Raw genomic sequence first — 18,281 nt, 5'->3', positions numbered from 1 at the left:
GCTCATGGGCCTGATAAATAAGTCTGTTCAGTAACTCTCTGTTGAGTTTCAGAAATACTGATTGTGGTATTAAAGAGTTTTTTGTAGTTTCTCGCACATCTGCGAACCCGGAAGTAGATCTGTGACGTCACCACTTAACAAACGTATATGCCAGTGTGATTCCTCATTTGAAAGCCAAGACCTTCTAGTTTCTAAAATTATGTGTAAGATCTGTGCGAGTGAAACACATCTTACATCACACTTGCCGTTCCTAACCCTAGCTCTCTGATCGGGGGACGGCAAGGAACAGGTTAATAAACTGCTTAAAAATCGTCCCATGATGATGACATCACAGTCCCTTGGTCCAACATATTTCTCAACAGTCTCTGTCCATGCCTTATTTTGACCAATAGGAGCCGCCGCCGCGTCCGTTCTTGAAGAAGGTTTGCACAAAACTGTTCACCACACGGGGATAAAAAGTGAGATTACGTCTAAAGTAGGCATATTTTTCTAAACTTTGCTTTTTATATGTCGTAGTTTTAGAAAAAAAGAGAGAAAATCTCGTAAACCGTCTAGCGTTTACGAACTCCGTACATGCCGACTTGTTCTGAACGCATGTGCGCAAACCGAGAGAAAGCACGATTAAGATTTATTTATGAAAAAATGCTGAAAATGTTGCACTATTTTTTGCACGGATTCGACGCGAGACAGACTTGTGTTTTCGGAGCAGTTGCCAGTTTTTTTCCGTTGCCTTGATCACACGCCAGCAGCAACAGTGCACGGTATTAGCATTAAGTCTGACTCTACGCTATTATGATACTCCTTAACCATTATGAAACAAATCTTCTGGTTTATGCAAAAAAAGTACGAGTCCCGAACAGACATTTTTCTAACGTTGACCTGAGCGCCTAATCAGAAAAAAGCTCCTAAAGAACTCTCTCTAATGTTTTTCTTTGAATTGTCTAGACTTGAATCGTTGAATCCCAAAGCGGGCTGTCACTACCTCGACCGCGCAGTGAAGCACATCTTTATGAGTTAATCATCCCTTTTTCTTTTGTTTTCCCACATCGAACGAATGTCTCAACCAATCAAGTCGATGTGATGAGTTAGCATAGTAGCATTAGCTCGACGTAGCTAGCCTAGTTAGCGTTGTATTTGTTTTATTTGATTGTGGGTGTAAAGACAGAAACACAGAGAGAGATGTTGGAGTAGGATTTACGAAAAGCCATTCGGTTCTCGGGATCAGAATGTTGTTGTGCACTGTTGCTACGGCGATACACACCTGTCCGTTGTTGTTTTTGTATTTTTCGCAGCATTTCTGAGCACTTTACTGCAGCGGGAAAGAGAACGCAATCTCAGCATCAGCCACTGTCAGACCACGAAGGGGCAAAGAAAGTTTAAAATCATTCACGAGACACAGTGAAACGGTGGAGTTGTGACGTTTAAGAGACACGTTTTTGAAAGGATGGCAAATCGGGTGCAACAAAACTAAAATGACACCAAAATGAAGGCCTTAAATGTCATTAAAAAACATAAGATTTGTTTCCAGCAGGCATTGAATCCAATTTTGTCGCAAAGTAATGAAATTTCTTGATCTTGATCCAGAGTGTTGTTGATTTTGGAGATGTTATTGTTTTTTTTATTCATGCAGTCCTTGTATTTGAAGAGTTTAGTGATGCTAGGCTAGTGCTCGGCTAGTGCATGTCTATGGTAACTAGTAGCCTGCATTAAAAACCTCTTCAAAATCATGGGGTCGTCCTCCAAACGTTGCCATATCTGATTTGTAGAAAGCTACTTTAAGGTAAACAAACTACTGTAGATCCGGTAAGCTAGCAGATCACTCCGCCGCTGCGTAGCTACAACCAGGAAGCTGATGCTGCTCAAATATTAGTTTATATACATTTATATACTAGTTACCATAGACATGCACTAGCCTAGCACTAGCCTAGCATCACTAAACTCTTCAAATATAAGGATTACATGAATTAAAGAAAATATATTTATATCTCCAGAAATTAACTACATTTTGGATAACTAGGAAATGAGGCCCAATGTAAAAAATTTGACATTTTTTGTAATTTTTTCTTCCATTTGACTATTATATATAGAAATTTTGCCCAATGTGTCAAATTTACTGTAAAATATCCAAATTTTACTTCATTCTTTTACTAAACTAAGTGATAAATGCATTTGTGGCATTAATAATATTGCAAATCACCTGCATAAACCCCTATAAAGATAAAATGTACTTAAAAATGGAGATACAAGTTTAGATTTTATGGAATTTACTTAAAAGCATTGATTAGACTCACTCAAACAAATGTCCTGCCCATTTGTTGGAATACTGAGATACTAAAGTAAAGCCCACAGCATCAGTTTGTCCACATATGTTAGTGTTTTGTTGCTGAACCGTTTGTGCTTCACGCTGCGCTGGGCGAGATGTTGAAACTAGACACATTGGAGTGTTGACAAGTGACACGAGTGTTAATAGCATCTCGTCCGGCGTCATCGCTTTGGCAAAAACGCCGCTCTGAAACGACCAAACCCACCGTTCTTTAAAGCATTTCAGAAACACCTCCAGCTGAGTTCAGAGCCTCATGTAATGCCCAGTCTTTATGCAACAGCGCCCTCCTCAGGAACCAGACCAAATTACGCCCAAAACGTCCAGCCCGAGAGGAGAGTCGAGGCCAAAAAGTGGAAAAACTAATCGAACATGGTGGAAAAACTGTTAGCTTAAGAAAATTAGCTGATATATTTTAAACATGACAAAATATTATTGAAAAAAAAACAAGACATGGTGTTAATGGTAGAAACTAGTTAGGCGTTAAAATGGACGACTCCCTGTTGCCTGTTTTCTCAAATGTGTTTAGTTTTTGTAGCTTTAGAAAGTTGCGTATCTATCATTTTGTGCCTTATGCTTTATAGCTTAATCGTTTTCAATTCAGTTGAAGTTTATTTGTTCAGCACAAAAAAAAAAAAACAACTTCAGTCGACCAAATCTTTATTATGTTTCTTGCAAAAGTGGATTTGAAATGAAAAACTGTATTTTAGTATTATAGTCATTACCAACTACTCAAACAGACCTTTTTTACATCTACAGGAAATGATTGTAGGATAAAAATAAATATATTGGATACTTGTTATCAAGTTAAGCCGTCATCTGTACGGGGTCGTTTTAGTAGATGAAGATGAGTTTACACAGACACTTACTTCAGTTAAACTTTAGCATAAAGACATGCACACTGGGAAATGAATAACCATCTGAAGGGGAAAAAATGACATCATTTTACTTGAATTAAGAGATGAAATGTTAAGTTTGTGTTTGATCTAGTCTTGGATCAGATAAAACCTGTTATTGCCAATGGAACCAGCACATTTAAACTTAAATGTAAATGTCAGGTATAGCTCCTTTAACGGAGAGACTGCAGGTACACGTAAGGCCTGAGGTGGCAGTAGAGAGTAAACAAAAAAATCAACTTTAGATTTTAAAGTTAATTTGTCAGATTTCCAGTGGTATTTCTTCTTGTTCCGCTGGCATTAGCATTTTTTTCTTTCATATCAGTTCATGTCGACTCAAACTCAACATTAAGCCCCTTAATTCAGGCAACTGTGATTTATCTCATTTAAGATGGACCTTTTTTCCAGTGCAGAACTACAGTATAAATGTGTCTTGCCTACACTGGAAAAATGACCATCTTAAATTAGATAAATGACTTAAAACCACTTGAGTAAAGGTTCTTCATGTTGAATTTGAGTCGATTTGAACTAATCTAAGAGAAGATACATCACAGCTAATGCCAATGGAACAAGCAGAAACACCACTATAATATACTTTTCACTTGAAATGATGCAAATCTGAATTAAGAAAACATGTGCTTGTCCCATCATAAGAGGTTTTCTCTTGCTCAAACTTCAGGTTTAATCTCTTGATTCAAGTCATTTTATGCCATTTCTTCCTTAAGATGATTATCCTTTTCTTACAGTGTAGAAACTTTCAAGCTAACCCTTTCTATGATTTCATCCCAAAAAAACAAAATCGTTTTAATCAGAAGTGGACCGTTCACTTCCTCCTGTAAAGTTTACTGTCTCTGCCTCCAGCGCTGACACCGCTCTTTGTATAGATTTATTTTATATTTAACACAAAAGCCCCTGAATCATTACTTTTAGAAATCCCAAAGTAGCTCGAGGAGTCAATAATCAGATTTCACTGTGAAAGTTTTATTTATTGTGTGTATGTTCTTTTGTTTTTAAACTTTAAGAGAGTTTCCTGGAGGGATTGCAGCGGGTAAGAGGAGACTGGGCGGCTCTGAAGGAGGCGACCACTTAGCGGAAATAAAGCTTAAAAAAGGGAAGGAAAAGTAGAGAAAATGTGGCAAACTGACGCTGGCTGATGATACAGACGAAAGGAAGAAGGTTCACATGTTAGACGTAAAGAATCCTCGACATTATTTGTAACACCTAAGACACTTGTTCCTGTCTGTTTAATCTCTCCCCGTCCCCTGGAGATGCCTGTTCCCCCCAAACACCCGCCTCGTCCGCTCGCTCTGGCCTTCGGTTTCAAGTCTGTCTCGGTCCGTCTGTCCGTCCTGTGTACAAGTGTGCCTGCCCGTTCTGGGACGACCTACACGAGTGGCTCTCTGGGCTGTCAATCATCCCAGGCCACGCCCCCTCCCTTTGCGTCTCAGAGGAAGACGATTGGATGATATTTTTTTGTTTTGTTTAGAGCGTTGCAATACACCCTCCATTTTGCCTTTCTAATATTAGTCTTATTTGAAACTAGCGAGTAAGTTGTTTTTAAAAAATGTTGTTTACTTGTGGTAAAACCTTTTAAATGTTTTTTTTTTCCTTTAATTGTTTGCTGTTCTTCGTGACAGAAATAGAGAGTGTTTTTAAACTACCTACCACACAAAACCGCAGAAACTGGGATGACGCGAAGACGTGAGGATCGATTTGGGGTTTATACGCCACGTGCAGGAAAAATACAAGGACAACATAACAATGATTAGATGAGAATGGCACTTTTTGCCTGGTGACACAAAATGGTCGTCCCTTTAATCCCGTGACCAATGACGAGGACTGTTCTGATGCCATTTTCCAGGTATCAATATCAATATACAGGTCAAAAGTTTGGAAACTCTTTTTATATGGATTGGATTTTTTTGTATTTCAAGATTCATTGTAGATTCTCACAGAAGCTCATTGAGAAAATAGCAAGAAGAGTTTAAAGCAGCACTAAGTAACTTGACAATAAATCCTTTTCATAGTCCCTCTGGGGGTGTTACAAGTGTTAATGGGATGATTGGGGGGTCTTTCATCTCCCCCTGGTGTATATTCTGCACACTAGTGGAATCACGAAGATGAAGCTAACAGGCTAACGGGCAAAGCTAACTGCGGCTAACTCCACTTAAACAGTATTTACAGCCAAGTCTGTGTGAAAAAAATGATCTCCTTTGTGTAATTGGATGTAAAAATCCCTCTGTCCCTTTGTATTTTCTATCAGCGTAGGATTTACTCTCACGGACAATTAATGAGTGAAAAAACGTAACTTGCTACGACACCTGCAGTGGCGCTTACGGCCTCTAGGGGCAAAAGTTACTTAGTTCTGCTTTAAAATACAAAATTGTCTGACTTCACCCTTTGGCTGTTACGTTGTTTGCTACTTTAGGTAAGAAAGACTTTTTAAAATTAAGTTAATGTTAATTTAGACAGTTTATTTTAGGCATTTGAATGTTTTTCACAAATTGTATGTTTTTTTACACTAAAAAATATAGTAAAAACAGTAGCATTTTTAATTTAATCTCGTGACCCCCACTTTAGTTTAATGTCTTCAATGGAAATAGTGATGAAAAGCCAATACAGGAAGAGTTTCCAAACTTCTGACCGGTGCTGTATTTTGTACAAAGATTCTGCAATGTCTAAAAATAATAATAATCACAGATAAAGCATTGACGTCATCTCTTTGATTTTCATTTAGTCTTTAGAGCGGAAGCTGAACTTTGACGGATATTTTTTTACTTATTTATTTTTGCATAAATTCCCACCAACTTACATTTTATTCAATTTAATTTTGGGTCAGAGTTTGGGCAATTCCACTGTTTCCATGGCGATTTGAAATCTCCACTAGTTTACAATTGCTGCTAATCCCATTATGCCATCACATTCCCGATTCACACAGCCTGCTACTAAGAAATATGTTCATAAATGCTGATGAAGCCTTTTGAGGTCTGCAAAACCTAGTACAGATGACAGCTTACGAGCTTTTCACTTTGATTTTAATGTAGGCAAAGTAAACAAGGAAAAGAGCATATTTTTTGCTTACCTCAAATCAGGGGCAAATGTTCAGATTACCTTTTAAGGCAGTTATGCTAACAAGCTAACGATGTGGTTTTAATATTTAAAATTTTAGAATTACTATTTTTTTCCTGCATATTGTGAAAATAAAGCTCCAAATCCGCCTCGCTAAACGTCTCATCCCAGTTTGCCAATTTGAACCTAATCATGGCGTGCCTTCTGCTTTTCGAAAAGAGACTTCACTTCAAAACTCCACCGAGTACGGAAGCCAATATGGGCCAAAAAATACTTACATTATAAAGCCATACTTTGACTTTTCAGCTTTCACACATTCCCCCTGTTGTCTTCCGTACGTCGCTCATGCAATTCGTTCCATTAAACTCTTAATTCACAATGTTAGTGTTTTGAGAGCAAATGACTTCTCGATTTTTGTTTTTGTCGCAGTATTTTACGAGTATAAACGCTTCAGAGCACAAGAAACGTATTAGCCATTTTCCAATATAGCAACATTGAGCATGAGTGGACGGGACACGAGGACACGCTGGGGTCGTGGGGTCACGGTTTAGCCAAAAAAACACCGAAACTAGTTTGAAAATCACTGTTGGGCTAAACTTTATGAAGCACAAAACGCAAGTGAATGAAGACTCTCCTGTGCGTCTGTGGCTCTGAACTCGTGTCCCGATGCATGACTCTTCTACAGTAATATTCCGTATTTATCTCCATGTATCCTCACCGACCGTAATAGTAACAATGACACGGTAAAAACAGTGATTTCTGAAATGCTTGTATGTGTATTTATAATGGATGGATGCGGTTTGGTCTCGAACACAAGACAATGACTTCACACATTTCAGTTGGATTTATCAATAAAGGATTTTTAAAGAAATGCATTTGTCGTGTCTTTTTTTTACTGTGAAATTAAATGTTTCGTGAGATAATATATGTACATTGTAAACACGACCAGATTTATATGTGCCTTAGTTAGGGTTAGGGTTAGTGGGCTCTACAACGCTCCAGGATCAGTGTGTGAGTGGTCAGCATGAGGCCTTCTCATCACAGTGGGCTCTACAGCGCTCCAGGATCAGTGTGAGTGAGTCAGCATGAGGCCTTTCCATCACAGTGGTCTCTACAGCGCTCCAGGATCAGTGTGTGAGTGGTCAGCATGAGGCCTTTCCATCACAGTGGGCTCTACAACGCTCCAGGATCAGTGTGTGAGTGGTCAGCATGAGGCCTTCCCATCACAGTGGTCTCTACAACGCTCCAGGATCAGTGTGTGAGTGGTCAGCATGAGGCCTTTCCATCACAGTGGTCTCTACAACGCTCCAGGATCAGTGTGTGAGTGGTCAGCATGAGGCCTTTCCATCACAGTGGTCTCTACAGCGCTCCAGGATCAGTGTGTGAGTGGTCAGCATGAGGCCTTTCCATCACAGTGGTCTCTACAACGCTCCAGGATCAGTGTGTGAGTGGTCAGCATGAGGCCTTTCCATCACAGTGGTCTCTACAACGCTCCAGGATCAGTGTGTGAGTGGTCAGCATGAGGCCTTTCCATCACAGTGGGCTCTACAGCGCTCCAGGATCAGTGTGTGAGTGGTCAGCATGAGGCCTTTCCATCACAGTGGTCTCTACAACGCTGCAGGATCAGTTGTTTTGTAGGTTTTCTGGTGAGAGGCTCCGTCCGCAGTGAAAACCTTCCAAACAATTGATCCTGGAGTGTCCGAGAGTTGCATAAAGCACCTTTAAACTAATATATGATATAGACTCAGTTCATGCAAAGTGACATATGTTATTATAACTTTGATTATGGCTGACAGTCCATTTTAAAATATTCTAATTTTATGAGATTTTTCACAATCTGAGCCATATTAATAAAAGTTATAACAGATAAAGGCTTTACAAATGTCACTTTGCATGTAATGAGTTTATCATATCAGTTTCACAGTTTGAATTACAGATGTGTGAACAGTATGGTATAGTTTCACCTGAATGTGGCCCGTGACCCACTATGGGAGCTGAATTTTATATTATTAATAATCATATTGAGAAAGTTGATCTTTGCTGAAGCAAAATCTTATTGAAAGTTTGTGGTGTAACCCCACCCTCGTCCACCAGATGGCGGTGTTTACACACATTACAGCAAAGTCAGTGCTGCATCTCTTTTTTTTCTTTTTTTGCTTTAAGGATCTTGGGCCAAAGGCTTCATTAGACATAGTCATATATACATTCATATATTCTCTCTTTATTCCTTATTCTTTTTGAAAAATACCAAATTGACAAACAAAACAAGTTATTCGTCTGCAGTGTCTCGGCTACATCAAAAATGATAATAACAAATAAAGGTTATACATCTCTCCCTTTGCATGTAAGTCTATCATATCTTAGTTTCACAGTTTAAGTTGAATAACAGAAGCAAATGCACTTTTCATGCTATTCTAATTATATGACGAGCACCTGTATACAGCATATAGGCCAGGGTAACGCATTTGAAAGCTAAGACCGCGCTGTTAACACGTCGTCATGTTTTTGTAACTGTGTTTGTTACTCTTGGCGCTCGGTTAAGGGTTAGGGTTAAGGGTTAAGAGGTTTATCACCGCACCACAGCTACTGTCTTTAGCCTCCTTTAAACATCTTCACACTGTGGTCTAATCAAGCCAACACTCGAACACTTACGATGCTACGATAACCTTTAGCACATGTGTTTCTCACTTGTCATTCAGAGCTGCAATCACTGACAACAGATGCAATAAAGTCTGATCTGATCCATCGTGTTTTATCATTTTATAGTTAGTCCATTTAAACTGCTGTTATCTCCGCCTCAGTGACCCACATGTTTCATTCCTTCATTGCTCTGTATCAGGAGACAAGTGTTACACCAGGACGTCCGATAATCAGAGATGGACAGATTGTTCCGTAAAGGAATAGGTCACCATAAGTTTAGCTTAGACGAGTTCTTTAGGACCTGTCTGGTCTTCACAACAGACGCCGTTAGCATTTAGCCTCTCCTCCTCTCCACTATAGCACCAAAAGGGGAACTATATTGTAAGGCGTAATAATACTAGGAATACTTCGATATTACTGTGCGGATTTCAAACTACTGCTGGTATTATTACGCCTTACAATATAGTCCCCCTTTTTATCCGCTTAGAAAATCCACATTGTTTAATTTTGTGTAATTATACTTATAGGGAAAACGTGGAAGAGCTTGGTAGCTTCTTCGTTTGGAGCTATAGAGGAGAGGGGGAGAGGCTAAATGCTAACGCCGTCTGCGCTGTGTTTACGTGACTGAAGATCAGACAGGTCCTAAAGAACTCGTCACAGCTCAGGTAAGAACATATCTCAGTGTGGAAAAACGCTGGCCTGTTCCTTTAACCTCTTACCCCCGAGCGCATCTTCCATTACCCAAGTCTAAAAGCGGCAAAATAGCAACGAAAACGAGGATGAAAGTGCAACAAAAAAGAGACTAAAAAGTGATGAAAAAGAACTTGAAAGAAGAAGAAGAAGAAGATCTTTATTTATTTAGAGCCTTTCACAGACATGGTCACAAAGGGCTTTACATGAGACAGTTGTACATTCACTCCACACTCGGTGTAAACTACGTTTGTAGCTTCAGCTCCCCCTGGAGGAGACTGACAGAAGCGCTGTCACAACTGCACACGGACCCTCTGACACCACCATACTTTCACTCACACATCATTCATCCTGGCCTATTGTACATGTTTTTAGTGGTAGGGGAAACCGGAGGAAACCTACGCAGACACGGGGTGAACATGCAAACTCCACACAGAAAGGCCCGTCCAGGTGGGAATCGAACCCGGGACCTTCTAGTTGTGAGCGCTAACCGCTGCATTACCGAGCCGCCTAGAACAGGGCAACGCGGCAACAACACGAGGAAAAAGATCCATTAACATCAACTTTTCTGAGTCTTAGCTTTCAAATGAGGCCTTACACTGGCCTATAGACTGCAAGCTCCAGTCGAATAGCTGAACCTACCCGAGCCTCATCATTGTTCATCATTCTCACTCCTGGTATCGCCCCCAGTGCCGGTGACTGACCCCTGGTGGTGACGTGTGGAGTTCCCAGGTATCGATCCCTCTGGAGCGAGTCCAGGTCTGAGGACACGCGCTGCAGCGGCGGATCATCAACGCAGGAGCGAGTCCAGGTCTGAGGACGCGCTGCAGCGGCGGATCCTCAACGCAGGAGCGAGTCCAGGCCTGAGGACTCGCGCTGCAGCGGCGGATCCTCAACGCAGGAGCGAGTCCAGGCCTGAGGACTCGCGCTGCAGCGGCGGATCCTCAACGCAGGAGCGAGTCCAGGCCTGAGGACTCGCGCTGCAGCGGCGGATCCTCAACGCTGGAGCGAGTCCAGGCCTGAGGACTCGCGCTGCAGCGGCGGATCCTCAACGCAGGAGCGAGTCCAGGCCTGAGGACTCGCGCTGCAGCGGCGGATCATCAACGCTGGAGCGAGTCCAGGCCTGAGGACTCGCGCTGCAGCGGCGGATCCTCAACGCAGGAGCGAGTCCAGGCCTGAGGACTCGCGCTGCAGCGGCGGATCCTCAACGCAGGAGCGAGTCCAGGCCTGAGGACTCGCGCTGCAGCGGCGGATCCTCAACGCAGGAGCGAGTCCAGGCCTGAGGACTCGCGCTGCAGCGGCGGATCCTCAACGCTGGAGCGAGTCCAGGCCTGAGGACTCGCGCTGCAGCGGCGGATCCTCAACGCAGGAGCGAGTCCAGGCCTGAGGACTCGCGCTGCAGCGGCGGATCCTCAACGCTGGAGCGAGTCCAGGTCTGAGGATCATCAGCGCTGGAGCGAGTCCAGGTCTGAGGACACGCGCTGAGCGGCGGGTCATCAAACGCCGCCGCCGCGTCAGCACCGATAGTGCGGTGACGTAGAGCAGATAACACAGGAATGGACGTTTCACAACTTCATTCATCGATAAGAGGCGCGGAGTTTGACCTGACGGAAAGACAGTACAACAGTGTGGTTACACCACTTTACACTGATACAACGTAATCTGCCTTGTAATAATGTGTATTAACTTGTACTTTTGTAGTACATACACAATGGAATTGTGTAATTGTAATTGTTACTTTTGAAATTGTTGAATTGATTTAGTTTCATTAAATGACATGAAAAATGATGTTTCTGGGTAATTTCATTGTCAAATTGAAAATAGTTTGAACAAATGATACACAGACCCTTGTGCTTCTTGAAGACAGAGGCTTGTGTGTTTTCTGAAGTGTAGCCACATCTTGGAAGGAGCTTTTGCCTGAAAAGTAACTGCTGTTTCCCTCTTTGCTACTGCCATGTCTTATGGATCTTTAACTATGCCCCCGTGGTCTACGCCAGGACGTCCCCAGTATTTAGGCCTGTGTCCGGCCCAAACGCTGAGTATAGGGCGACTTGTGCTGGGGGAAAATGGTCAGTGTTAAACCTGTTGGCTTGTTACAGGAAACGGAGAGCAGGAGCTGGGACGAAGAGGGAATATGGAAACCTGCAAAAGGAGGACGACTCGGCTGCCACTGGCGGCCGTGTGGACGAGGCGGACGAGACGACGCACTGGGTCGGGTAGAGCGATGGCAGCGAGGGGCGCATGTCGTAGCCAGGGATGTCCCCCGGCAACAAGGTCTCCGGGTGTTCCCCGAGGTGGACCCCCCTCCGTCCCGGAGACTGACTGACGCCCCTCCTTTAGCCCTGTTTAAACCCTGTATTTATACCTTTTTAATATATATTTAACTCAACTACATAAATACTTTTATCCTGCTTTTATCATTGCTACACCACAACATAAATGTGCCGTTAAGCTTAGGTTTAGGGTCTTTTTCCATCATGTTCCTCCAATACAAATACATATTGTTGTGTATCTAACCCATAGGTACAAGTCATTACACACTGTTACAGCAGATTACATTGTACTACATTTGTCAAGTACAGTGTATCCAGGGCATTGTAGAATAAAGTGTTACCACCAATATTAAGCTTTATAATAGCAGTGTTTATATATTTTAAACCTTCATTATGCATTCCCTTATAGTTTTAAAGTTTTTATAAATATTTTTTATCTAAATTATGTGTTATATGTTTCAAGCTGCACGATTGAACCGAGAAAAAGATCCTGGTTTGTGAACCTGTTTTCAAACAATGGCAATAAAACTATTCTGATTCTACATCCACATATTTTGATTGTGTACTTTAAGAATATACTGTAGTGTATTTCCTAAACCGTGGTCTCGATTGTCCACGAGTGAGGCCTGATGTGCTGCATGTCTGTGAGTCCAGTGTGCAGTCGGTCGGTTTGTGCAGGAATCCCCTCAGACCCAGCTCACTGCTCTGGACCAATCACAGCCCAGCGCGGCGATGATGTCACACCTGACGGCCTTTTCAGGACATTTGGCTGTAGCTCAGGGAACGCTCCAGCTGATTTCACACGGTTAAACTTTGGACTGGATCTGAAACGATTACCAAATGTTCTGGTTTGTAACGTGAACCGTGACGGTCAGAACACAGTTACATCAGAAGTGAGGCAACACTTTTATTCTTATTTTTAAGCTTTTTTATGCACTTTAACAGAACCTGAGAGGCTTGTTCTTGCTCCTCTTGCATCAGGAGAATCTCAGTTTTACAGACTTTAGGCGTCATTAATCAACACAGGTGAGATTTAGGGAAAAGCATAAAGCTTTTAGTGGGAATGTCAAACCTCGATTGTCCCAAACCTGCTCCTGTAGCTGCGCCTCATTGTCATCGCCCCCTGGTGTCTCTGGCCAGGAAACCTCAACTGCAACTTCCCTGCACCGAGTCGGAGTCACCAATACACACTGATGGATCATGAAGAAGAAGCTAACAGGCTAACGGGCAAAGCTAACTGCGGCTAACTCCACTTAAACAGTATTTACAGCCAAGTTTGAGTGGATGCATAATATCCCGCTGTCCCTTGGTCTTTTCTGTCAGCGTAGTATTCACTCTCACGGACAATTAATGAGTAAAAAATTGCAACTTGCCGGGTTTTTGAGTTTTTCCTTGCCGTGCTGGAGAGTCTAAGGACACCCACGCCGCTCGTCGCTACCTCCTATTGGACATTATATTTGCCTGGATTCACCTGAACTTTAAATTGTCATATTTATTGCTCTGTTTTATTGCCTTAATGCTTGGTGCAGCTGTGAGGAAACTTCTGTTGTGATATTGGGCTAAACAAAACCATTAAAGAGGGGGTGTTCTGCTTTAAAGAGGGGGTGTTCTGCTTTAAAGAGGGGGTGTTCTGCTTTAAAGAGGGGGTGTTCTGCTTTAAAGAGGAGGTGTTCTGCTTTTGTCAGTCCCATAGCACCAGTCTATATCTCACTACAATGATGACAAACCTTCTGTTGGTCTGTAAATGCAGTAAATTAGAATAACTGCCTTGTATAAAATGTCTCTCTCAAAATGGCTGTAGTGAATGTCTTGAAATAGGCCTCTGTCTCTTTAAGAACCTCTGAGCCTTTAGACACGCCCCCTCCACACGCTGTCTGTGGCATCAGTGGGGAGGGGGTTCTGCTGAGGAGCAGTGGTTGGTTACTCGGCTGGTGACCAAAGCTCGGAGGCGTCTCCAGGAGGTGGGGGCGTTCCTAGGAGGACTCAGGCAAACCTATCCCTAAAATGGCCGCCATCAGAGTTTTTACAGATTACTCAGAAATACGTGAATGTGCCAAGGCAACACTTCCGTCAGTCGACAGTGCTACAAAAGCAACTTATCACCACTGAGTATGGAGTGAATAAATAATGACCACATTGCCGCAATACAAGTGTAACCCGTTATTCCTTTATTATCCAGATCTCGTCACCTCATCGTGGCCTAAAGGCAAACAGCCAGTACAGATGACAACTTCAACAACCTTTCTCCACCATGGAACTCACTTGTAGGACAAACTAAGACGGATATACTGCATTTATGTGACTTAACCTCTTAACCCCCACCGGAACCGAGCACATTTTCTCCAGTGTGGCTTTACCCAAATCTAAATGTGTGACAAAAAGCAACATAAAAGCCACAAAAGATCAACAGAAAAGTAACAAAACCGATTAAACTGATGAAAAAGTGACAAAAAAAACAAAAAATACACAGAGGAGCAACACAAAAGCAACAAGAGGGACAAAAATGTGACAGAAACAAGACCCATTTATATCAGTTTTGTAGGTCTTAGCTTTCAAATGAGGTGTTACTCTGGCCTATAGGCTGTAAGCTTTTAGATTAGGGTAAAGCAGCACTGGAGCAGATGTATTCGGGTTAAGAGGTGTATTTTCCCCAGTTCAGCTTCACCCAAATTGAAAGCTAATTTGAAAGCTAAGACCAACAAAAGGGAATGATACTTTTTGTCACATTTTTGAAGCGTTTTTGTCGTATTTTTGTCTCTTTTTGTGTCTTATTTTGTGTCTTTCGTTGCTTTTTTGACCCTTTTCTTGGTCACGTTTTTATTGTGTTATTGTAGCTTTTCCAGCACGTTTTTGTCGCTCTTTTGTCGTATTTTTGTTGTGTTTTCATCCTCATATTCAGCTTTATTGTGGCTCTTTTTTTCAAGAAGCTTTTCGATTTGGGTGATACCAAACTGGAGAAAATGTGCTCGGTTCAGGCGGGGGTTAAGAGGTTAAAGGTCCTTTACCTGATCTTTTTTCCGAGTTGTGGAATCAAATGAGTTCAGTGTAATGTAAAAACTTTGAAATGGTCAGAAAGCAGAGGTTTTTTTCCTCATTAAGCGATGATGAAGGAAACAAACACATCTGGGCTTGTTTAAGGTTCAGCCTCTGGTTTGAGCCGGTCCTGATGTTTTTGACGCCGTCATTTCTGAACCTTGAACTTTTTTCCACCTCATCTCGTCTCTTCATCCTGGTCAAAAACAAGCGGTGGGACATTAACAGTGTGAGGTAATGCCACGCACCCTGTTTGTCTCCCACAATGCACCACTGCCGCAGACACAGAGTGAATGATTTCTGACTCCAACTTCACAAACATGAAACGGTCGCATTGTTTTGACTGTGACCAATGGCACGTTAAAGGTCTTCTGTTAATTATTGTTTTGTCTCATTTGCCTAAAAATATAAATGTTTTAAACCTTTAGAGCCTTTTTTTTTATAATACTTTTGTTTGACAGGGTTCTGCCTAGTCAGTGTATCAGTGAAGTGCCAATGTTACAGAGAATACTGTGATATTAAAATGTTTATTAAACCTTTGACACCAAGTCCCGCCTCTTAAAATATAAGACAATATTGTGTGGGCCTGTAGATACAGTTTGTGGATGCAAAACTTTCTCCAACTAAATCATTGTTTTTGGCCCACAGGTTAGAAACCTAGGAGTGATCATGGACTCAGACCTGAAAGCAAAAACATCAGCAGCTTTTAAAGGGACGTTTCAGGATGTTTGACATAGGGCCTCATTTCCTCGTTATCCAGAGTGTTGCTGATTTCTGGAGATATTTTTTTTGTAATTCATGCAGTTTTTATATTTGAAGAGTTTCGTGGCGCTAGGCTAGTGCTAGGCTAGTGCATGTCTATGGTATCAGCTAGCCTGCATTAAAAACAGTGTGACCCGCTCCACAGAGCACCTGAGGCAAATCACTGATAACACCAGACTAACCATATACATGTCCAATGTTTGGAATATAACTGACCTGCATCACATCAATGATCACATTCTGAGGGACTATTTTCTAGCAGATCACTCCGCCGCCGCGTAGCTTATACAACCACGAGGCTGATGCTGCTCAAATATAAGGTCTTTTAAATGAAAAATGGTTAAAATTATTGTATTCAAACTTTGACTTTGTTCTTGGCGTTATACACCTCGCCCCGGGACAACCTTTGAAGACGCTGTAATTGTTTGTGTTAATGTTATAGGATCCGATTTCAGGTGCGAGGGCAGGAGATGATTCAACTCTGTGGGAGAGAAATGTCCAAAACTAAAACATCCAAATGTTTTCCCTGATCATTATTTGACAGTGATTGGATTCACAAACCGGACACATTATTTTTATGGCTGAAAGTCTTTTATACCGACCAACATCACGCTCATGTTTATGAATATTGTCTCCACTTTTGACGCCTTTATGGGGAATTACACACATGTTCATATGTGCTGGAAGAGATGACCTTTATGACTGTGTTTGACACGTACAGCCCCTAATCATTACCCACACTTCACATGTTCCTCACAATGATCAACTTCAGCTTCACATGTTCCTCACAATGATCAGCTTCACCTTCACATGTTCCTCACAATGATCAGCTTCCTTCATCCTGTTGTTCAAGACACTCAAGACAAGTTAAATCAACCAACTTTGGACAAATATGCTCCGGCGTGCAAGTCCTCCCTGTGTTACTGCACGTAGACCAGTTACCTAAAGGGACTAGATGCAAGTTGGCCATTTTATACTCACTACTGCCATCTCAGGTCTTATGTGGAACTGCAGCTTCTATATCAAGCTCGTGCATGACGGCACCTCAGACCCGAAGAAACACCATGGAGACGAGCTGGAGACGTCCCCAGTCCCGCTAAAGCTACAGTCATGTCTATGATGGCCCGCCAGAGGCCGCATCTGATTAATACCAACTCTCTCCAATTCATTCTCAATGGTAAATATGGATGCAGTTCACTTTTTGGCCACTGTCGTCAAATTGGGGGCGCTGTTCCACTCCTTTTGTAAAGTTAAGGAAACACTGCTGTGGTGTCTTGGTGTTTATCACAGGGCGTTGGAGCCCAGGCTGGCAGCTCACGGCTCCTACAGGTCGACACTGAGGATGGGTCAAATGCAGAGACACATTTCTCTACAGAGATGAATAAAGTAGAACTTAACTCCAACTTTTATTGTATAGGTTGTTGACGTCAACAAAGGTACATGTTGAAAATTGACTGAAGAAAATGAAGAATTTCAATGTGAGATTTTCTTTGAGTCAACAAATGAATGAGGTAAAGTTACTGTAGGAAGGCAACTGTAAAACTGTTGTTTTGCACTATTTTGCTACAACTGGTGATTTTGTTCAACTAAAACTAGGATTTTGCCATAGTTAGCATTTGTTTTAATGTAGCATGTGATTTGCATAAACTCAAATGCAAATATATAAAAAATAAATAAAAAAAAGTATTGATTATTGTTTGCAGTTATGAGCTTGACGCTTGACATCGCTGTATTTGGCCCGCGACCCACTGGCACTTTTTCATTTTGGCCCTCGGAGACAAAAGGTTTGGGCACCCCTGGACTATCAGTCTCTCCCAAGTTCCCAAGTCAAATAATGAGTGATGAAAACCCTCATAAAACACTTCCAATTAAACTCTCCACTGCTGTGAGTTGGTTTGAGGAACTTTCCAATGATAAAAACATCTGTATAAAGTAAATGCTTGTATTTCGAAGTTGTTTATTGGGTGAGGTTTTACACGGCGTGGCTTTAATCCAGCTCCTCACGACATCCAATAAGATTCACACGACGAATGAAGTGAAAACATAAATATTTTATTTCAGTTTTCTTTAAATACAAAAATAAATTACTCAATAAAACAGACACAGAATGAGGTGAGCTCATTAAGAATTAGTGTGTGCCCAAAGCTTTTACAATAAATATAAGAACAGGAAGGCTTTACCATCAGACAAAACCTTTCAATACAAAAGAGAGCAAACTAAACGTGACAAATACAGTTAAATACTTCAATAATCTTGTCTAAACCGGACAAAACGTACTCATGAAAATGAATAAATTAAGCTTTTACGAGGTCTTCAATTCATTTGTGACGAACAGCATGAAATAACATGGAAATATAAGTTAGAAAAGTCAAAGTCCTCGATAAAGAACTATATGATTATTTTACGACTTCTACTTCTACTGTTGACACTTTGAGCCCTGTCTTTACGAGGCTTTAATGACCTGTTCAAGCGATGATATATTTCCTCAGTTTTCTTTTATTGATGCCTGGAGCCTGAGTTACTGCATCAAACAACCCTTTTCAGATCATTACAAAAAGTAAGTTAAAATTACTCAAAATCTAGAGTATTTGGCATCAA

Source organism: Gobius niger (genome assembly GCF_951799975.1).
Source record: "Gobius niger genome assembly, chromosome: 20".
Lineage (NCBI taxonomy): Eukaryota > Metazoa > Chordata > Actinopteri > Gobiiformes > Gobiidae > Gobius > Gobius niger.
This window is presented reverse-complemented; position numbering follows the sequence as displayed.